General features: G+C 33.0%; 1 protein-coding gene and 1 long non-coding RNA gene across 8 annotated transcripts in view; one reads left to right on the forward strand and one right to left on the reverse strand.

Moving 5' to 3' along the window:
• Positions 1 to 25315, reverse strand: part of LOC100649040 (GRAM domain-containing protein 2A) — a 78819-nt gene that overhangs the window by 28476 nt on the left and 25028 nt on the right. The gene's annotated exons all lie outside the window — the stretch shown is intronic.
• LOC125385245 lies at positions 356 to 9049 on the forward strand. 2 transcript variants are annotated; one of them, XR_007224308.1, is made up of 5 exons: positions 356 to 479; positions 1131 to 1380; positions 1713 to 3423; positions 3507 to 3729; positions 4749 to 9049. It is a non-coding gene; the product is annotated as an uncharacterized LOC125385245 (long non-coding RNA). The 2 variants fall into 2 exon arrangements; XR_007224309.1 differs by lacking the exon at positions 4749 to 9049 and having other exon boundaries at positions 3507 to 3870.

Here is a 25315-nt window from a genome sequence, read left to right on the forward strand (position 1 = left end):
TCTTAACAATTTCTTTCAATTCTGATTTTTCTTCTTCAGTTACTTTTACACGATCCATTTATCATCCCCAAATGCTCCATTAATTAATGTTCAAAGCTTTGCCAATCGAGATTCTGCTATGCTTCTACGAAACATTGCTAATTTATCATTCCATACGGATAAATAGGAATCGCGTGTTATTTCTCCGCTTTATTTCTACATCAATCAAGTTAATCAATGTAAATAAAGAATCGTGACGTCAATACTGCGTTAAAGAAGTCTGCTTTTTGCACGAAGAGGAATTAAATAATACAACGGATGTTTAACACGCGTGTCGACTCCGTGATCGTATAAGATTTCACGTTAATTAACGCAACAGGAAAGAACGAACCGTAAAAGAGCAGTCGTTACAACATGTCTATGGAGACACAGTTTCGTATGCGGTTCATCCACAGTGTGAAATTTCCGCGTACGCACGAGTATCAAATATCGCGAAAGAGGTAATTATCGAGGATTTCCTGTTTGATGATGTGAAATTTTGAAGGAGTAAACGTAATGACAAGATAACGCAGTTAGTGTTTACCGTTCATCGACAATATCGTACTATGATATCAGATGATAACAATACCTATCTTTGTGTATATACGTGTTGACACATATATGAATAACAGATTTCGTGACGGTAAATTAAAATATTTAATAACTGCACAGATTAATGCAGTGATATCCATTGCATGTGGTATTGTATAATTGTTAAAATTATTTAAATCAATAAAGAACACTTAATGCATCTTTGATCGAGATTTTGGATTCTTCGATAAATTAACGATAAATTTTCAATTAACTCGATTACAAAAGAAATTTTATTCTTTGATTAAATACTATCGTGAAGTAGACTTTTAAGTTTGTATTGTATTTTCACTTGAAATTATCTTATCTTTAAGGCAATTACTATGTATTGTTTACGTGAAAAACAACATATTATCTCTCCTGTGGCTCTAATAAATTATGTACACTGATTTAAAATTAATAGTATAGATACCATTATTAATATTTTTTTACTTTGTCAGGTTTCTTTTATGGAAGAATTTTTTGGAGTAGCAGAGTATTTATTCTAATACGATTAATACTAATACTGACTTCTGTTTTAGCTTCTCAGCTTTTATAATACGATGTATCAATACGAAACTTCTAACCGGTATCGTACTCGTACGTGAGGTGTAGAGGGTTATTCATCGATCGATCATGTTTTCAATCTACTGGTCTGTTCGACAAGAAAAATTCAGTGGTCGTGAAATCGTTGACGTCGATCTAGTGGAACGGGAAAGAATAAATAGGACGATCGAGAAAGAGATCTAACGATATGCACCTACTAGCTACGAAATCTTTGCGGCTGATTAAGTAAGTAGATCACAAAGCAGGTAAGTTTGTCGCGAATAATCTTGCACTGTCGAAATGCAAAGTAATAGAGGCGTGAAAGCAATTGGAATAATTTTAATGAACATTGTTAGGTTTTTAAACTGAGAAACGCAACAGTGAACGTTTCGTTTCCGAGAGGAAAAGAGAGTTTCTCTTCCTTTGATATCTAAGTTAGTAAAGTAATTATATAACTTTCTACGTCGCTTTTATTTTTGCAATAAATCTGGTTTTCTTCTATCGACAAAGATTTGAGAATATAATACAAAATATAGGATTATTCTCCCCTTTTATCTTTCTATTGCTCTCATTGTCAGGCTCTTCAAATTATTGCAAAAAGAAAAAAAATAACAATCCCTGGAGTTTCGTAGAATAATTTCTTTGAATTAGTGTTGGATCTATTTAATACCGATGAAAGATGACAAATATATAGACTCTAATAGTAAATAAAATATTAAATAAGATGCTAAACGTGTAAATAGAATATTGCAATACTGTATCGCAATACTGATTATAGAAGAAACTGCAAAATTTATTTGAAAATATTAAACAGCGTTTCACGAAGAATACAAAGCTGAGAGTTTTATTATCGCAAACAATCAGAGTTCAAGATAAGACGAATAAATTGGAAAAATAAACTGCAGTTAGAGAGTCATTCAATTTTATGAGTTCTTAACAACCATGCGCTGGCTCAGCAGTGAAAACAGTCGAGACGAGGTAAAAAGGAGAAATTATTTCACTCTGCAAAAAGGAACTAATAAGCAATTTTCTAGCGGTTGTGGAGGATCAGAATATGAAATTGCAGAAATATTCGCAGTTGGGTAATAATAAATGTGTTTGAGAATAATTGTTAATTATAAATTTATATTCATATTCGATCAAACAAATTTGATTAAATTGATTTTCTTTTCTTGCATTCTCCGTTACTAGGTTTTTAATACTAACTTCTTGGTCACAAACTCATAACATTTTAGATTTTACAATAAAGTAAGTGACAGCCTTGATTACGTCTCGATGATTGGCTTCCGATTTTCTCTGTTTTCTATGTTCCAAGAGGAATCCAGCGTCTCTTTCAGCCCTTTTAGGGTATTAACCATCGACGAGTGTGTTTATGCGTTCGTGCATTACACACGATAATGTATCGCGGATGGTGCATCGTACGCATAAAACATCCGGACAGTCTAAACAATCCAACGTATCGTAAACCGCCCCAAATAAATCGCGCCGTGTTTTGCGTACGCATATATATTAGTAGGTTTCATGGTAGATGGACAAAAATTTATCCGTCGATTCGAGTTCATTCTGGGAATGGAATTTTGGAATGAAATTCGCGGAATATGATTCTAGACAATTCTCAATTCTTGTATAGGAATATAACTACGGAAGTGGAATTTGCACGAGTATCTCATTTTTTATATAGTTTACATATTTTTCCACTTTACGCGCATTCTCTATATTTTATTTCGCATCTCGTTACAACGCGAATGTGGAAATATTTCATACGACGCGCATGACACATTCATAGAAATTTTCTGTGATAAATGTTCGAATACTTTTGTGAATCACTGTAGGGCATAAACTAAAATATTAAAAAATATTCCTTATATTTTTTATAACATCAAGAACTCTTGTATTCGCCTAGTACAAGAAAAATATAGAAATACAAATATAAATATACGGACTTTAGAACGTTGTTGAAATAAATCATAAAAATTTTGCATTAATTTATTTTTCCTATCAATCGAGAGATATCTGATAGTAAAATTGCGACAAATTTCGGACTAAAATCGGAGTAATGGTAGCCGTGATGATAGCCATGACGGGAGCAAGTTCGTGAAAGTATTGTCTTTTCCCGCGTCTCATTCACATTTATTAGGTCATCCCATAAGTTCGTGCCGACTTTTGTGTACATGTATATGACTCATGTGTCGATTTCTAAACATACGGCGATAAGGGACCAATGCGCTTGAAAAATGGGAAGAAGTTGTACAACGTGAGGGGAATTACATTTTTTCATGAAACTGAAAGGTATGTAAACGATCTTAACATATATAACCGCTCGAAAAACGGAACGAACTTATGGGATGACCTAATAGATATTCGTTGTCTAGTTTATCGTGTATTTCGAGAAAAAGTAGATCGATCGTTACGAATCTACCAAGGTTGGCCAGAAGATCAGGTGTTACACGCCTCTTAAGACAGTCAACTAACTATTGCGTTTCGCCAGAACCATGGAGTATCACATCTTGCAACGAGAGAAAACACGTTGAAATACGCGCAATGCTCCGACGATGATTCAACCTTTGGTTCGAGTAAATGTTACCAAAACGAATGGTATGTATAAACATTCGTTGCAGTACTGTTAGCAAAATATACATATATACATAGATAATTCTCGTTGTTTCAAAATATTAAGTAAATTCACACTAACCTCGCGCCATGTGCAAATCGCCACCATTCCGCTTATTTTATAAATTGTCGTAAAATATGTAATTCATTTTCTATCCTTTCGTTTACTTTATACTCTCGTCTATTTCAGCCGTTCAAAGTTCTGATTCACTAAAAAGTTCACATTCTGCCTCTGTGCTGTAAGATAATATTTAGAGAATTCGAATTTAGTCGAGTATTTCGATTCCTACAAGTATCATTCTTCTAATATCGTAGGCAATTAAATTCTAACTTTATTCTTTATGATGACACGTTTTCGTGACTTGGGAAAATATAATGAATTTCGTACAGTAACAAACAGAGTGTACGACCTTGTGAAAAATAGTGGTGAATTGACTTACGGCATTAACCCTTTGAGTGCTGAATACTCGCGGCCTATGTCGTCCGTACGGACGGCGCGCGTCTAGCGCTGACGATCGCTGTAGACGGAATACTTTTTCGTTAGACTGAACTCTGTTGATTGACTATTCAAAGCGCAAATCGTAATAAGTTATAGTAATTCTTTTGTACGAGATTAAATGATTCAAGAGCGTTATTTTTTAGTTATTTTTAATTATTTATTATAAACATTGAAATTTACAGTTAACTAGAATTTGGGTAATAAACTAGAAAACTAAATTTATTAAATATAACACAAGTTAATAATTTAGTTGTGTGTGAAAAATTCAGTGCTTGAGAAAACTAAAAAAAACCAGATGTAGAGTTTTCTTACAAGTGGTGACCACTTCAACAATAAGGAGCCACTATTGGCATTTGTTTACTGCCGTAAGGAATGCATTTATATTTATTTCACACAAACGTAATAGTATTACTTCTGCGTAGGTGTTCGGAAAAATTGAAAAACCCATACATGCGTCCTTAGTCCATGCCGGGCACTTACAGAAAACGCATATATATGTCCTTAGTCCACACCGATAGCTTCCGCCAGACACCTATATGCGCGCCCACAGCACTCAAAGGGTTAGGAGTACAACAGATAAGGCAAATGTTGAGGTGTACGACAGCAAAGGAAGTAGGGAAGAGAGGAGAGAGAAACAAACTAGCAACCCAACCTAACCCCAACCTAGACACCTATATGCGCCCACAGCACTCAAAGGGTCAATTCTCGGTGAGTTTTTTGCGTATCATTGCTATTATTATTGTTTTGGTATAATTTTGGAATGAATGAAAGTGCAGAAGAAGACACACATATTGGCAATTAGAGAAGGTCGAAGGGATTAAAAAATTATGGTGGAGGCGTTAAAGAGAATTCAAGGTCATCTTGTTTTCTGACGCTGGACGTTATATTTAATGTTAATATGTAGGGCGGCAGCCATTTTTAAAATCGGATTAACGATTTATCGCCGAAGGTCATTTGTAGTTTCGCTTCTTAACTTGTCGATAAGACGAGCCTCGAGATTACTTGGCTTTAAGATGCGTACGTGATTCTATATGATTATAGGTCAGTGAAACTTGTAACCATAAAGTATGAACTTACAGATTATAATTACATACAACTTCTTCTCTAAAACTGTTTTCTTCTTTGAATAGAATGTGTGCTCAATTTTCTGACATACAATCTATTCGTCATACGAAGATATATCAAAATTTTATAATTATATGACAGTAAGTGCTATTAAATGATACGAAATTTGATATAATCGAATGTAATTAATTAGTATATGAATGCAAAAAAATAGCTGCAGTGTTGTACAAATACTTTTTGTAGCCACTGCATACGTTCATTCCTAAGTTAAGAATATTTACGAAAATTTAAGTAAATCTGAAAAGTTAGCTAAGATATTTGCTACATATAGCTGAAATTTTCGATTAAATTTAATCGCCTAAGCGATTCAATTATCGAAAAACATTCTAATCTAAACGCGATATTAAATAGAAAACTAACTAAAAATCCAATGCTCTTGTGTCCGCGTACGTGCGGACACTTGAACAACCATTGAAATTGATTTGAAATGAAACACTTGAAAATTAGAAATTTTGAAACAGAACGATGAAAATCGGTAAGCACGATGAAATAAGATAAATAGCATATGATCGATAGTTAAAATCCACAAAGTGCTGTTTACTTTCCTAATTAAGATGGAAAGATAGATATTCATAAACCACTAATTGGAAACGTTCTCCGAATCAGAGTTGTACGGAGGAAATTGCCTCGAGCTATTTCCTTCGAGATCGTTTCAGACTGGCTGAAGAGGTTCCGCCCGAAAGCGCCAAATTAGGACACGCAGCATAGCCTACAGCGACATAGAAGTTACTTACGTAATCGCCTCTGAACGAAATCGATTTGTATCATCATATTTGATTCCACTTGTCGAGAGAGGTTTGGACGAAACGCAGACACTCGTTTACAGATATCGCATGGCGCGTGTAACCTTTCACTTTCGACAAAAACTACGCATCAAAGCGTTGCAGAACGGCAAATGGTGGAAGCGCGTGCAGCTAACGGCTGCGTGTTACGGTGTAACGAGCCACCGTAGGCAACTTTTAACCCTTTCCCTAGGATAAATCGATTTTCAATCGAAAATTTGAAGATCGCGCGCAGCCTTCTGCTGATTAATTGAAATATTCAGCTAATGTACGTTATTCATCGCTGAATTTAAGCTTGAACTTCTGAACGTCGAAAATACCGAACAGCGCGACAGCGTTTGTCTTAATCGATTGCGAAGAGAAACAAGCCGTCATATTTCTTACTTTGTGAAATACATCTATATTATTATATATACGTACTATTAGTTTATAAATGTTCCAAGTTTTGTTCAATAAAAATTATCGAGAAAATAACGATGAAATAGAAAATACCGTCAGTCGTCCATAACGTTCAAATGTATTGGGACTTTTCGACACAAAATCTAAACAGCACGATCGTGTCACACACTCAAGAAGGTCACACGCTCAGAAACAGTAATAGGATAGGCTAGACATTTTGCATACCACAACCATCGAAACAATAACCAAATGGTAACGGAATAGGCGCCTCTGATATACACCAGACGATAAACCTTCCAGAGGGACTAAAACCTCGGTATAAAAACCCTTCGAAATAAGCGCTCAAATCAGTCTGTTGTAACACTTTGAACCGTCACTCTGTTGGATTTGTATAATAAATTGTATTACCATATACAAAGTTCGATTTCTTCGCCTTATTGCGAACCGTTCGAACTGCGACGCGAGGAGATCATCGGCGACCTATCATTTTCGTGATTTCTCGTGTCTACGAGATAATCGCGCTGCTTGGGACTCAAACGGTTAATTAATACTTTAACGTTATTTTAATATTATTTTTTATATAAAATTTGACGTTACATTAAGATTCTAATTTAACCCTTTCGAGGCGGATTTTTCCTTTCAATAACAATATGTATAATAATACAAGGATATTGATTAACTGATGTTTGAAAAAAGGAAATAAAAGGATTTCGTAATTTTCAAAATAGAATATTTGGTCCCATTTATCACGAGAACTACGTATCTTGGTGATATCAGAAAAATTTTAACGATCAGGCAGTCTGTCTAAAAAATACTTTGAAATTGATCGTACCATTACCTAATCTCGAGAAGCTTAACGTGGATTTTTTAAATTAAAAAACTTGAAATTCTTGCAGATTGGAGAACAAAATTATATTCTATTATAGTAGTAAACGAGATTGTTAGAATAATCTTCAATATATTTATATATTGTATCGAAGAAGTTATATATCCTCGAATTACCATTTATCATTTCGATCCACATCTTAGTAACTAACATACTAAACACAGAGCTTCGAAGCAACATTTAAAATCGCAACAGCTAAAAGAAAGCTAACGAAATATATTCCAAAGTTAACAGTTTATTGAAATTTAATCAGACACAAGCATCGTTCACAATCTAACGGAAACACTGGTATGCAAAGAAATCTATTCTTTTTCCTCGGCCACAAATTATTGCGTGAGAATCGAATATCGTTAGATGTTAACTGCTTCCATTTACAATTGTATGAGGCACGATTGTCAGATTCGTTTCCTTTGATATTTACATACATTAAGCGTGGTATTTTAGAAAAGCAGGTAATAATGCCGGTGAAACAATAGAGAGCAGTTACTGTCAGGAATTTTTGATCGATGTGAATCAGTTAACGTGATTAAAGAGACGTCGTGTCTGATGAAAAAGCATCGAAGTTGAGAGTATCGATCGTAGATGAACCTGCGAATTATTTTATATTAATAATGCTAAGGAAAGTGTTGGAAGATATCTGCTAATATTTTACAACTACAGCAAAGTTTCGATTATCCGAACAATATTGCACTCTCTCTCTGTATATCAACGTCTTATTGTTCGATCGCGTTATCGTATTCGGATCATCGTTAGACACTGACGTATCAACTAAATGACACGAATCAATTAACTGGTATTGAAAGACGAAAAGAAGATCATCTTGTTGAAGTGAAAAGTTCAACAAAATAGTTGTAACTCGACTTGTAAAATAAGAAAATAAGAGAAACAGATTAAAAGACGAAAGAAAGAAATTACAGCATAAATTGGTATTTAAAAGCTTTTTATCTAAAAACATGTGTTCCATTGAGTTTTATAGGACTCAAAAATCTTAAAAAAGTTAGCATAGAATTCTACTTGGGTAGAAAATTCTTTCGTCAAAAATGTATCAAGATGAAATAAATTACTATTAACAGATGATATCTAGTCTACATAATTACAAAGTAATCGCAAATACGTGTTTATTTTCTAACTAATTGATTCGAATAATAATAATCGAGATTCTACGTTCTACTATAAAGATAGAAGAACTTACAAAGGCGTAAAATAGGATGTACTCGTAATGTTTGTGAATCAATTGAATGGACTTCCCAATGAATGAGATGATTCTATCAAAAGTGTCTATTATGTACATACATTGATTTAGGCTACTGAATGAAATTCAATTGAAATGCAATTCGATCAATCTCACTTGCTAATTTAGCTATACTGAAAATTCAGTATAAATCAATGGATCTATTCTTCGTATAAAATAAATTTGTATTCTATTATTCAGATACAGTATATTATAAATTATACATTAATAGAGTTTGTCTCATTGTGTATAACATTCAATGAATATATACACAATCATGATCCTATTAAAGAATTCAGTTTGACCCAAATAGATTTGCTTTTCATAGAAATTTCTATTACCTTATTCTTCGAATGTACCGATGAGTCTTACAATATTCAATAGATGATTGAATGACATTCATTAAAATTAAATTCAATCGATTTCACTTGTAAATATAATTGTATCGAGAATTCAATTAAAATCAAATAAGTGCAAATCTGTTTTTCACATTTCCTGTTATCCTATTTTTTTAACTAAGTTACATTATACATTATGATAAATTATACAGCAGGATTTATTTTATCACATAAAATTCAGCAAAAGTTTTAACGTATGGTAATTATGTTAGATCGATTTACATTATGAAACGGAATTCAATTGAAATTCAATTCAATCAATTTGCAAATTACGTTGCAATTTGCTGTTTGTGTGCTTTACATATAGAAATTTCTATTACCCTACTGTTCGAATAAATTATGTTATAGATTTTGCAGTAGCAAAATATGTCCTATCGCAGAGAATGGCACGAATGCTTCGATAAATAACAATCCTATTAAAAGTGGCTATTAAACTGACATAAATTATTGGTTAAAATTTAATCAAAATTCAAGTTCATTAATTTCACTTCAAAATTTACATAGTTTAAATTACAATAATACACGTTGATTAATAGAATAAATACTTTCATATGGAGAGTTTTATCATCTTGTTATTCAGATACGTAAATTATCTTCTAAATCACTCATTAAGAGAACTTCTGTGTTATTATTTATATATATTTAATTTCATTACTATGGAAAGAAAAGGGATTTTAGTCACAAGCTCGATGTTTTCAAATATAAACAGTTTTTCATTTTGTAAACTCAACAAAACCAAATAATTAAAACGACATATAGAAGAATGCACTTTTTAAAAGTATTTGGTATGTTAGAAGCATGTACACACACTATAATATTTCTAAAGGATACATGTAAAATTAAATAAAATTAATAAAAGGCTACACATACACGTAAACTTTCTACGCGAAAATATTTTTTAACAATTTGTTAAAGTTATTATGTGTTTTCCAGTGCGAGATACGAGGATGTGCATTTCCTAAAAATTTCAATTTCGAAATGTATTTAGCATCATCTACTTTCACAGAGAACAAAAATAGTAAATAACAAATAAGAAATTTTCTATAATCTAATAAATGATTAAAAATTCTGTTTATATATTCTACATTTGACGAATAAACTTTTTCTATTAAAAGTACCAGAAACATGTTTATTCAAAGTTATACTAAAAGCGAAAATATTAAGATTAGGAAAAGAAAAGAAATAATACAAATCTTTGTAGTAAATGCAACATCAAAACTTTAACAATTACCAGTGGTACCAATATGGAGAACCTTTCGTGTTCCGCCAGTATCGTCACAACCATCATCAAAGTGCGCTTTGATATTGACATCTGTTTCTTGCTTCAAGCGTATTTAACATGTTGCTTATTCGTGTAGCCAACCAGTTCTTAACTCGTCAGCTGATACATTAAAATCTGGAAACTCTCCAGATGTTCTTTATTACAGTATCAACTACTTTTCCAAAGATGTTTATCTCGTCAATAAGACAAGAACGGAGATACCACAGGTCCATGATGATCCGATTGTAATGTAAAATGTAGACAATCATCGTGTGATATGAATCTTAAATAAAATCAACGACAATTTTTAAAGAAATTTATCCTGCTACTTGTAGATATTAATTTAATTAATCAAATCTCGATAGGTGCGAATATCTTGTTTGATTTAGTTTAAATAGACTTTTAAAGCCTGATTCAAGTTTTACCAAGCTTTGAGTACTTTGCTTTACAGGCTTTGTTTACAAGTTTTGATTACTTTTGCCCAAACTGCACATAAGATATTAAAGGAAGTTTAGAAAGTTCGAATTATCATGCACGCAAAATTCAAAGATTACGAGGACTTTCAAGAGTTTTAAGCTTTGGATCATGTTGTGTGTGATTCGAATTTGTCACTACATATACGATACAGATTCGAAGTGGCTCGAAGCATTTTTCATCCCATCGCTAGTTCTAACACTTTCGAAACATGTATGTGATATGTAAATTAAACACTGGTAGTAGGCAGAACAAAGATATCAAAAGAGTTACGGCGAGGACGGTATACACCGTGCTCAGTAATAATCAGCATGCGTGCGAGCACGCTATGAAAGCGAACCGGCAGTGGCAGCTGCTGACTGGCCACGACACAACGACTCGTTAGCGAGGTCGTCGTTCTTATATCGTCGAGAACTATACTATCCAGTTTAGCGGTACTTCTGCTCGAAACAGCACACTCATTAGAGCACGTGTGACGGCAAGTTAATCAGCAGTTTGGATTTCCATCAGCGTGCTGACTGGCACCGAATATCCACATTCCCGAAGGTTAACACGACCGATCAAACAGCAGTATCTTGATAATATTTCATTCGTACCATCAATAGAATTTGGAATTATTTGATTGTGAAACTCTACTGCTGCTTTGTATTTCGATGGGGAAAATGTATAAACGTGGAATACTATTCTTTTTTTTTTTTTTTTTTTATTGCAGCAATTACGACCTCTACGTATAGAAATTATTTTGCAAGGGAGATTACGTAGCAAGAAGTTATTTATATTTTAGAAATTGAAAATGTGTAAAGATCGCTGAAAATTTAATGACACGTGAAGGTTAAAGGCACGTGATTCGTAACAATTTATCAAACGTAAATAATCGACACGGGATAAGACAGATTTTGATGAATAATATTGGCCTGTCAAATGCAATATTTGAAAGAAACAACATTTCATAAGCATCAAGCTAATAACATACATTTATGTAAAGAAGGAACTTTAACATCGATTGTCGTGGGAAGCCTTTATTGAAAAGTTGATAATTTATTCAACGCCGTATTAACATGCTAATTATCGAAAAAGTTAAAAATGCCGGAGCTAAAATCAGTCTGGAAATTTCCAGTTTCTCGTGAATTATCTACGTATCAACGTCCGTAGTTACTTCTATTGTATTGGCGGAGGAAACAATTAATTGCACACTAAGTGGAAAAAATGTCAGTTCATTTGCTATTGAAACATGCATCGAAGGAGATTCTGGTAAATAGACTATGAATGTTCATTATTTTCCACACATTCGTGCCAATTTTAAACATGCAAAAGATTTGGAATATGCTTTTATTCGAGATTACTTTTATTCAAGTCTCACTTTTTCTTAATAAACTACAGATCGATTAACACGAACAAAAATATCTTGTATAGGTTTATCATTTGAATCATATTTTTATGCAGAAAGATATTACAATAAGTGCAAAAAACACTACAAAATATTCTTCTTTATCAAAGTTACAAACAACGCGGCCAGTTTGAAATTAACAGAATATGTAGAACATGGTTTCGATGTTGTCCATATCCGAAGAGTTAAAAACGATCCAGTTTCTTATTAATACCAAAAAATACTTTCATTGAAATTTTGTTAATACATATTAGACAATATTACACAAACTAATTATTTTTCTTTCAAGCCTCTAGGCTTGAAAGAATGTAGCAGCGAAGATTATTTGCCAGTAAAATAAATACTCAGATTTAATTTAAAGTGTACAAGGGTTTTGGCCAATTTAACCTTCCGTTACTACGGGCGACTATAGTCGTTTTGCGTAAGATGCCGTGTATTGTACGTACGATGAGCGACTGGAGTTATTGCACATCAAGTATCTTATTCTGGACATGTAACGTTAGTATTTTATTTTGCATCATTTGTTTCTCACGGACGAACACCTCAATACTATGTGTGGCGACACTCGACGACGGAATTTTCCGACAGCTTCGCGAAACAAAGCGCTATACCATCAAAGCGTAAGGTCGATATGCTTAATGTATCATCGATATCCCTATGGTCCTTCACCGAATATTCGGAAGAATACATACGCGGCAACGGTCGCGAGCGTAGTGAGGATATCGAGGGGCAACAAAGGAAAAGAATCCGTTCAGTTTTGAACAAGAGATTCATTCTTCTAATTTCTGTTTCGAACAGCGAAGTGCGAAGGGTTTAGCGTAATAGCGAAAGCAAACACATTCGAGAAGCGTGATTGTTGATCGTTGATTTTTGACTGTTAATTGTTAAATAAACTTTTGTTGAACATCGAGAGTATTTCTTGGGCACTTACATTCAACTGCACCTCACATGTATTAGCAAACCAAATGGTAAATCAGTCTCAAGAATAAAGTTAGTGCTTAGTGAAGCAAAATAATTAAATTTACTTTTTTCCCAACAATAGACAAAAAGGAATGCTTTGTTGTTTTTCAAATTTGTTTACCTTTATTTAGATTAATTATTTCTGAACAGATTTTATGCCACCCCTAAAATCATGACAAATAATAGAAAATGACGTATCAACGTAAATCGGAATTATTCGGAGCTGTCAGAAGATGACCAGATAAATTCAAATTTGGCACGAGAAAGATGCAATACAAATAATGAAAGATTTCGGGAAATCATATTCATCTGAAGAAGACACTTCAACTGAATCTGGAAAAGATACCAGAGAAATTACATGGACTAACGAATTATTCCGGCCAAATATTCATAAATTTCATTGCAAACATTCGGAAATAAAAACATCAATTAGTTATTCGGCAGCGGTTTTAGAATTTTTCAATTATTCTGTTCCGAAAATTTTATAAATTTCACTGTTGGCACGACAAACGATTATCGGAGTAGAGTTGATGAGGATGCTAATACGATAAATTCCCGAAACACTTCTCTCCCAGAAATTTATCGTTTTCTCACCATCAAATTATTAATATCGCAAAATAAAAAATTGTTATATTGTAAGTACTGGTCTAACGATAAATTGTCGAAGAATACAATTTTTGGAGAAGTTATGAGTAGAGATCGATTTTTATATTTGACGAACTTTCTCGCGCACCGTGCACAATTTTCGCACAGCGGCTCGTTTAGCAGGAGTGCCATAACGAAAAGGTTAATATGCTTAGTAATTTTCCTTCTGCAAATGACTACATTCAGTGGGCTTTACCCAACGACCATAGCGAGCAAAATATCCTTATAACGAGCTCTGTCTCAACAAATATATACTAGGACAGGAAGTTCAAAATAAAGGAAATAATAAGGGAAATTTGGGCTTATAGACATAAAAACAATAAGGTAAACATAAAGACATAAACATATACGTGGCGGCACTCGACGACGAAACTTTCCGACGCTTTCGCGACACAAAGCATCACCGAAGCGTAAGGCCGATATGCCTAATGAGCCATCAATATCCCTATGGTCCTTTCGCCGAATATTTGGAAGAAAGCGGACGCCTAACGAACGCGTAGTGGGTATATCGAGGGGCAACAAAAGAAATGAATCGGTTAAAGGAAACATTCGAGTTTTAACAACGAAGTGAGGAGAGTCGTGTTAACAGCGAGGTGAACATAGTCGAGAAGCGAGAAAGGGAATCCGAGAATTATGCGAAACGAGTTGAAGGCGAAGAGTGTTGAATGAATATATTGTTGAACACCGCTGAGTATTTCTTTGGTACCTTACACTAAACATCGCTACATAAAAACATTAAAGTGTAAAGACATAAACATATAAAAACATAAATGCTTAATATAAGACGAGCGCAGTTTATAAAATTTCATATACAGGGTGGTTGGTAATTGGTGGTACAAGCGGAAAGGGGGTGATTCTACGCGAAAAAAGAAGTCGAAAATATAGAATAAAAATTTTTCGTTTGAGGCTTTGTTTTCGAGAAAATCGACTTAGAAAGTGTTCATAGAAATTTAATTAGAAGAGCAGAAGAATGTGTTCGGCAGAATGAGCAACATTTTCGGCAATTTTTGTAATAATAAACTTTATGATTACTTCATATTATTTTATTATGTATTCCTAATTTTCCGTTACGGCAGAAACAAACTTAAACTGCGATAATATCCATCGAGACAACGATCTACAGTGAGATCCGTTATAACGAGACGTGATAAAGTGCACGCGTACCGAGCGAAAATTCAAAGTCGATTTTCTCGAAAACAAAGCCTCAAACGAAAAATTTTTACTCTATATTTTCGACTTCTTTTTTCGCGTAGAATCGCCCCCTTTCCGCTTGTACCACCAGTTACCAACCATCCTGTATAATCGTTTCAGAATAATATTTATAGTAACACAAAATATTTTCAACGATATTAATTTTCTAATAACGTAATACAGAGTGCGGAAACAAAGACAAAGAATAATATTTTGTGCAGGAGGATTGAATGAATCGACCAGTCGGAAACAATGTTACGCAACCAGGCGAAAAAGAAAAACGAAAATGCTTACTATACGGCGCCAACAATCTTTCGATTACCCTTGATTGAATTGTCGAGCGAAATTCCATAGAAGTACTTACTGAATGACCAACATGGAACGAAAAAGAATTGAATTAATGCCGTCTCCGGACGTTCCAACACTGACGACGCTGTTAATTACTCTCTGGCTCTTGGCAATAAACACAACAGACTGCAGACTCTTTATTATGCATCATTAGTTTGATTAATTCTTCTACACGCACGTACGTGTATATACACAAAATATAATGTTATTGTTCTTACCAAGGAACAATAACAATTCTCATGTTTATTATAATTCTTATTTATTATAATGAATCCTCGTTTTTCGCTTTCTCATTCTGACCAATTAATCCAGCTTGTGCCACAATTCACATTATTTTTCAAAACATTAATAAAAAATATTATTTTCCAAAATAATGTTATTTGCACCCTATATACGATTTAAATTCAACATATTAATTAAATCAAAAGAATACTGTTAAATATGATCAATCCTATCAACAATCACAGAGATATTCAATAAGATATCTTTAAACTTTTCAATAAAAGTAACATTGCATCAAGCATATTCTCAATAACAATAATACTACATCGATCTTACTTTTATCCTTAAATTGTGATACGATTCCCCAGTTTAATATTTTGTGACTATTTAAATAACAAGGGAGTTAACATAAAATTAAACCTATGCAAATATAGCTTCTGCAAGTAAGATCGAATAAAAATATACGGAAACCTTTTAAGAATATACTTACTGTCTCATTAGTGTTTTCCTTCATTTCATTCGTTAAAGAAGACAAAAGAAGAACCGTTGAATCGCACCAAGGAAACCGTATAAAATTTAACCCTTACGCTGCGGAGCGCTCAGAAACAAATTGCTCTCTGGGCAGCCGGCGTGACAGTGGGAGATCGGTCGCGCGGACGGCACGATGCTCGGAGAAAGATATTATACTATGGCTGAGCGCCTATAGACGCTGTTCGCAGTGAAAGTCAATTAAGAATAATAGTTGCCACTCGTTAATGAAACACACATTATCAAATTCCATGGAAGTTTGTATCGTTAATAAATTCTCGTTAAAATGTTACAATTCCAGAGTTTTCTCGAGTTGATCAAGCGCATAAATGCGGGCATAAATAAAGGAACTATATACATAATTGGAAATTTATATAACAAATAATTTTGTCTTTACTGAGTTGCTAAAAATGATTCGAAAAGCTTATTCCTAAATAATTAATTTATCAGATGTAAATGTTTATATTTAAAAAGTAAATAACAGAAAATATATATATCGCGTTCACTTATTTAATATTATTACTATTATTACTTCTTAAGTTTAAATTATTACTATATAGCAACAAAAAAATAATTCAATAGATGGCAATTTTTTTAATCAATTACGTTGAATGTAATATTTTTCCAAATAAATGCTAGATAGTTAACGAATTTATCCTGGCAATTAAAAGCTTTTAATTAAACATTTCATTTATTTTTATTTTTATTTTTATTTAATATGGCTTAATACAGTTCTCTAAGTGTATATGACAGTTACATCCAATGCATTCACAACAAACTTACTAGCTTTATAATCATGCGATAAATTTGTTTTCTTTTTTACTCTGTGATTAACGAGATCGTTATTTTTCGCTGTACTTTAATTGTTTAGCGCGATACAATACTATAACGAAAACTAAACGAAGAAACTAAAATTGAACTATGGAGTAGAGAGAATGAGATAGATAGAAATTAAATTCATTTGTAACTAACTTTAATTTCATCAATTATATCACAATACAATATGTTTAGTGAAGAATTTCCTACCAACCAATTCCTCACACGGACACGAAAGAAAGAACAATGTCTCGCATAAGAAAGAATCTTTCTAAAATTATTGAATATCTCTTCAAGTAAGTAGATCCTTATTGTAAATTATTAAAAATTTGTAATTGCTTTTGTGTGCGACTACTTCAGAATGATGAACAGGGGATTTTAATTCTACATCCTTTGTGTTATTTGCGACCAAACCATATTTTTCTATCGTTAGAAAATTTCGTAAATTTGTCAAACATATGAAAGAATCGTTATTAGTAGACTGCGAATATGTATGTAAATTTATATTTTGTCAAATATAGTTAAAAAGGAAAAATCTAGATAGAAAATTGTTTAACCTATTACATATTATAGAAGGTGTTCTTTGGCTATTTTATATATTTTTGCATATAATGTGTAACTTGTGTAATTTTGCTCCTTCAAAATTTCCATAAACGCATAAAAAGAATCTAGTTATTAACACATTCTAATAGTCGATTAGTAGATGTGATTTATCATGTCAATTGTATGCTAAAGATTTTTTCAAAACTCAAAAATTTTTTCAAAAATTTAAAAATTGTTTCTGCTGTTGAAATTGCAGCGAAATTGAGACTGAAAATCAAAAGATAGTAGCTGGGTTAACTAAGTAGGTCAATAAGTACTGGAAACTGACAAAAAAGTAATATTTATCACTAATTCCGGTCTATCAAAAAAGACAAGAGCAAAGGCAAACAAGAAATGCTGGAAACCGATAAGATGAACAAGATGTTTGTATTGGTCAACAGTGACCTCCAGCAGCCACTTGTCTCTATTCGCCTCACATATCGCGTGTGAATGTGTGCCCATGTGTGTTCGTACTCTGTACGTAAGTATAATGTATATATATAACGATGCAACTTGGATGACCTAAATAAGAGAAACGTCGGATGTTAGATAGAATGAAGGTCCGTGAAAGAAAAAAAGACCGCTCGTCGAACTCTATTCAACCGTGTGATAAACCACGGTTTTCGATCTTCTCTTCTCCTCTAGTCCTTTATCAATGCGCCACATTAAACGACGAATAAGAAGATCGAAACCAGAAGAGGATAAAGCGGAAAAACTAGCCACGCTTCTGTTTACCTTTTTAGCGATCCGGATGTCGTCCCTCGAGAACTCAATCGAACTGGATATACTGGATGTTACAAAGCACGTGGGATGAATTTCAGGGATGAATTGGTCACGTAGAAATAATGGAGGTTCACCACATAAATGTGTAGCCTATTTGTTGACCTCATTTCTGAGCTATATTTACTTCGGTAATTCTTGTGGCATTTTCAGTTAGAATTTTATAGGTTTTAGATGAAATTATCAAAATGACAACCAAGAGAGATTTGATATATTACTAAGTACTTTTGTACAATATTAAATTTTTTATCCGTTTGGAAATATTAGGTATCGTTATAATTGTTTAAATTTAATTGGCACAGGTTAGTTCCAATAAGAATTAATAATAGTTATATTCTTATGTATAGAGTGTGGATTTATGTATATGCATTTATTGGGAATTTAAAAGTGTAAAAATATACAGAATATGCAAAATAAAATACTTGTAACAAATATGCCATAGGTATAATCTCAACGTACTAAATTCCATTTATTTAAAAACATGAAATTGTATAAATATATACTACCTAGTTGTATAAAAATTTATTAATATAATAAATTTGACATGATATTTTTCTTAGATTCTGCGAACATAATAACAATGGTATAATGTTTCAAGCATAAAATATTACAAGTACTCTGCTCTGAGAATTTTTTCATACCACACATGTGCAATCTACACATTTAAATTCACTATAAATAACCAAACATTTCTAGTCTAATTATTAAGGTATCTAAATGTTTATAATAACTTGAAAACAACATCAAATAAGAGAAACACGTTGATACATAAATTTATATCACCTTTATCTGTCCAAGCCTGAAATTAGACCCACATGTTTGATACACCAATTATAAATAGCGTAAAAGCGATAAAAATGTTTAATTGTGAAAGTGAACAGATACATTGAAATCTATAGATTGTGGAATCAAGGCGTGATACATTCTTTGGTCACGTATGGTTTTAGTATATTCGGGCTCAGAGTTAAGATAAGATTTGAAGCGTTTTGCATGATGAATCGGATGCGTATATAGTTTCCTGTTTTCATTATGTATCAATTTGTTTTAGCAAACTTTTTGATTTTATACGATGATCCGCAAAATTGAAAAACTTCAATTTCTTCGTACATACAAATCTTAGTGTAATTAATATTCAACAATGACACTCTAAGGTAAAAATGTTTATTTTCGCGTTAAAAATACGTTATTGCTTCTGCATAATCGTTGCTCGATTATGAACGATTGTAAATTAATTTTATGAAATTATAAATTAAACGTAATTTATGAACGTTATTTCATTAAATTATAAGTTATATTATAAATTTATAAATATACGTTTTTTAATAATTTAGAATATTATTTTCATGTAATTTTTCAATTCATATTTCGCTTTTTATTATTTTTACTAGATCGTAAAATTCGCCTTGATAAAAGCTAAAAAAATACGTGTCCCCATTTGAAAGAGTAACAATAATTTTTTAATTTCGAAAACCCTAACCTTGGAAAATTTTCATCTCAATTACAAAATGTTTTCCCTACGGACAGACAATTTTTCTCCCCTCGGACTCTTTTCTATCATCCAAAACGATCGAGACGTTAAATGAGATAATCGATATACGTATAAATTTTCCTCATAGAATTCCCAAGGGTGCGATATCAGGCGTCAAAATACGTACGTGAGAGTTCCATTTAAAATATGTATCATTTACGAATTTCGCATTGATCGTAAATCAAATCTCTGTACTTCTTACATTTGTATTTTCACTACATAAATAAATCATTGACCTTACACTGCAATAAATTTAGTGTAAGAAAAATGGATAGAATTATACGATCAAATGCAATATTATATTTGATTTTTCAACTAATAATAAAATAGTTAAATTAAGAACATTCAAAAAGAATTTTATAAACTATTATAAACTATTTCATTAACTATTATAACTATTATAAAATCATTAACTATTATAATATTATCTTATGAAGAACGTATCTCGTAAGAAAATGTTGTAGGTATTTTTTTAGAAATACTGATATTTCATAAAATTCTTAACAAATTAATGTTGTTTAGAATTCCTAAAATTTATTTGAGATATATATTATGAGCTATTGAGTATTTAATTCAATTATCGGATTATTGAATATTTAATTCTCTATTATGGAACTAAACGTACAATAGATCAAGAAAGAAAATGAAAAAATATGCATTGAAAAAAATAAAAAATAAAAAAGTTCCTTTACCTTTTGAAGCGACGCAACTTCGAATCCTCCCGCGAGTAAAATCCTTGTACGAAGCAAAGCATGATCGGTCTCTTAAGGGCAGCTACGAGTTCCCCCATGCACATTAGATCTATTGAATATTCTTCGACAAAACTTACTTCTGTGGAATCTCGTCGAATTCACAGATAAGGTCACGAAAAAATGTATTTAATTTTCTACGTTTATCATTTAATGTTTTAATATTAATATTTAATATTCTTCGACAAAACTTACTTCTGTGGAATCTCGTCGAATTCACAGATAAGGTCACGAAAAAATGTATGTAATTTTCTACGTTTATCATTTAACGTTTGGTATCCATGGCACGTCACTCAAGGCACTAATTAAGTATTCGTCGAGCGTAGGTCCGTATCATCGAGATGTCAATCCAATTTCATTTGATACATTGCGCGATATATACCGTCCAATGAAAGATTTCAAGTTCACGAAACGTCTATCGTTTAGTCACTATTCACCGATCGAAAACCGGAAACGATCGTTCTTCACGTGTTCGAACGACTGCATAGACAGTCGCGTGAAAAACGCAGAAGTCGGCTGGCACCGTCGGTCATTGTCGTCAAGGGTCGTGATACAACCCCTTAAGGGTATCGCCCATACGGTTACCAAGCCAACAAACACGATATAAAGAGAAAACAAGAGTCTCTGTTGTGTTTCCTTGCCGCTGGAAGGAGAGTACGAGACGCGAGACCAGTCGTATATCGATTTTTCAAGTTTCTTCGTTCTTTATCTATAATACCAGTTGCTCATTTCTACTTTTGAAAACACTTCACACCGCAAATTTCTTCGGACCGAAACTTTGATTCGTATTAATCGATATATTAATAAAACAATAACGTGATATTGAATGATAGGGACAACACGATCACGCAATAGAAAAACTTTAATTCGAAATTTAAAAATTTAATTTCTCAACTCGATAGGGCTTGACATCTCCCAAGTCCGATGTGAATTCATCTTAATGGAAACGTCGATGCAGTAACATTCGATAATCCATGACGAGTAACAACGAACGACTGCGGTTTTCCAGCAAAATCGATCCTCCGCTGATGAAAAGCAATCACACGAAAGCGGCGCGATATCGTTCGACAGCGCTTCCCTCGCTTTTCACTTTATCCCACTTTGTAAACAAAAGAGAGTCGCGTTAGGTTCACACGCGTTTCGCACGACCGTTCGACAGAGGGAAAGGAATGTATCACTGGTCATAGATCATAGTCACATCATACTTCACAGGAATAATGGACCGTGATAATAGCGATCACTTACGCGCATCTTATCGAACAACTTTCACGATACTGATTTCTCGTCTTGGAAGCTTGGCACACTGTATATAGAACACGGCATGATTATGATCCAGGGGAACGTTCGAGCGAACGCGCGCCAGGAAAAACGTGGCGGGATCGTTCACCGACGAACACGATATATCGTCGCTGCGTCGATCAATCGAAAACGATCATCTGAGTACTCGAACGGTGCACTGACTCTGACGATCAAGATGGCGCATGCGAAGTGGCCGCTGACGGCGCCGACACATACAGCGTCGCCTGGCATCGCGCGATCGCGCACGCGATTCTAACCTCTGTATCTCTTGGCAACTATCGCGTTGTCGTTTTCGAGCGACACAGGAGGAGGAGAGAACGCATACGCGACCGACGGCGGACGAAAGTGGAGACGACTGGCACCGTCGATCCGCTGCGTTCCTCTTTCTATGCTACCAGCGCTCGCCAGCTCGCCTGCTCGATCGCTCACATTACTCTTACTCGATACGTGTCCTACCTTCTCACCTATACTATCTTCGTCCTAACTCTCCCTTCTCCTTCTCTTAACTCTCTCCCCTCTTCTCCAACGTCATCATTCTCATTAGGGGTTGGGGCTAGATTTTACGACCGCCTTTTAATTAAACTCTTCATGAATACAACTTAACTCTTCGTATATGTTTATAAATAATGAAATATGTTTTATAGTAATATCAATAATGTGCGGATATTTATAAAAAAAAATCATATATTTATGGATATAATTTGAGAAATGGCACCTAGACAAAAATTTGTTTTACTTATTAAATACCATAAGAAATATACTTTGGATATTTCATAGATTTTTGATATTATCGATTATTTCATAGATTTTAAAATTTCCTATAAATGCATAACAATCGGCAATCTATCAATTTTTTTATCAAATCTGTAGTAGGATAAAATAGTAATGAGTGGTATCGTCCTTTCGTTTACATATTCATATTGGATCTTTTAACTTAATATTTATTTAATAGGATTTAAATCTTTGTCAAATGTAACAACTCAAAATAATTCAATCTTACGTTAGAAGAGTATCAAAATTGCCAAAGAAGGATTTCAGAAGCTAAGAATAGAAGATTACAAAAATAATTTGTAATATTTCACCATTGTTTCTTAAATGACCTGTGTCATTTTTTAAATACGTTTAGGATATCTATTTTCAAATTGAGCATACATGACTTTATCTGGTGGAAACAATAATTTCTTCTGAATACAGAAATTATCTTTTTGTTATACGTTTGAATACCGGTTTGAATACGAGAGACGGATGGGCGCCTAGAAACCGATGACTGTAAAGCAATGATCCCAACGACGAGAAATAGAGAGTCGCGAGTGGTGGTGGTGAGCCGAAGAAAGAACGGAAAGACAGATAAAATAGCGGGAAGGGAGTAGGGAGGAAGTGGCGCTAATAGAAAGAGAGGAAACGGAGATAGAAAGAGAGAAAAGAGAAAAGAAGAAACAAAGCCAGTTACGAGAGTAGAGGGGGCAAGATTGGTAGGGCTATTTTAGATATTCTCATCGATCAGTGTCTGAGGAGTAAGCGCAACACTTTCACCCTTATCGTTGCGTTATCGCTACCTTTTTTTGTTCAACGATTCGTAAATGCATATTAATTTATTGCTGATCGTTTATTGTTCGCAACTATATAATTTACGAAATTGAATTTGTAACAAACAATACTAAACGATTTTCAAATGTATATATACAATTTTGGATCTGTTTTTAACTTTAGCAACGTGATCACGATATATCTCATTACAATTCTCGTGTAATTTCAATTTTTGTATGGTAAATGTTCAAATATCTTATAAATTAGTTCATTGCTAGTTTTCATAAAATAGAGAGACGTTTTGTATTTAATGTAAAAAATTAATTATATTCTTTGTAATCACTTGAAAAACTGTAATGAGGATGCAGTTATAACTTATAATTTAATTAGTCATACAGCAAAAGAGATGATACTTTTAAAATTTGGGATTCCTCTCTCCGATGAAATTAAAATTTTCAAAATCTTCACTTTCGCTATTATGATTTTTAGCTCATCGCGTATAAAATCTGCGTTACATAATTTCATGCGTCAGCTATTTCATTTTCATCTAATCTCGAGGTTGTTGCACTTAAAAATCCTTGTATCTTTTTTTTCTTATTGCCTTCTTATATTCCGCGCCGGGAGAAAACAAATGTGTATTCTTGTCTTTTTTAGCCGTATTATTATAACTTGCTGATATCGCCTTACCAGAGTGATGTATAATTCCTCGCGCAATTTTGCGTCTGTACCCGATTTCCAGTAAATCATTATTGCGAAGATAAGGAAGTTTTATCGGCGCGAAACGAATTTTACGGGAACGAAATGAAAACTAGGTGATAAAAGAATTCTTTGACACTTGATCTCCCTCTCTACCAATTATTACACTGTGATAGCGTTAAATAAACATTGACACAAAGTAAATGAATTCCGTTTATTTTCGCAAGTATGCTCTCGATTCGATTTTATCTTTGAATAAATAAGAAACAACTATATTTATGTGCATTTTTACGGTGCACTATCGCTGAGAAACAAAGTAACAAATAGCGTGAAAAATGTTATGACTAATGTCGACGATATATCACTTACAATTAGTTTAATTAATGTCGTATCTCTAAATATCCAAGTAGGAAAGAACTATATTTATGCATTTTCTCATTATGCATTATCATCGAGAAATAAAGCAACAATTAGTGTGAAAAGTTGCACATTTTGTAAATTTAATATCATCAGTTTATTTATATTATTGAAATTATTAATTATTAGATTTCAGATTAAAGTAAAAGATTCTCTTTCTTTCGCAAGTACAAACACGCTTATAGTTATATGTGTTTAGTAAGTCAAATTTGTTTAGTCTGTCGGCTGAAAGCAGGCATTTATGCTTATCGTGAGATATACACTTACATAATACGTTTCTACATAAGACAGAAAATTAGTAAAATCCTCGCTGGTATTTTGTTTCTACCGTAAAATCCGCCGATTCTATAATCTATTTAAGTTCTATTTTATTAAATGAACAGTAAATAACGATAACCGACTCGTTATCGTCAGTTCACGAATTTTATGCCATTTTTCGCGATATCTCATTTCCGTTGATACGCCGTCAATAACTCGTTGTTGCTACGACAGTTCGATGATTGTGCAATTTATAATAAACCCGCTGTCGTACATACTACGAAATTTAACAATTTGCACTTCATGTCACGTAGTCATATATCGTTATTCTTATTTTGTTTATTGTTATTATTATCGTATTTGATCTATTACGAACATAGAAAATATTTGATGACGGAAGATATACACTGATCAATAAAACTGAAGTGAGATTTTAATAAGATACACGCACTATTAATTTATCAAAACAAAGCAATCATTTTTAATGCACATTTATTCAGAAATCATTTTTTTTTTTGTCGAATTTGTAAGATACTTTATTCGTTCTTTTACAGATATAGAAAAACTACTATTTATTTAAATA

This window comes from Bombus terrestris, chromosome 6 (assembly GCF_910591885.1).
Source record: "Bombus terrestris chromosome 6, iyBomTerr1.2, whole genome shotgun sequence".
In the NCBI taxonomy this organism is placed as follows: domain Eukaryota; kingdom Metazoa; phylum Arthropoda; class Insecta; order Hymenoptera; family Apidae; genus Bombus; species Bombus terrestris.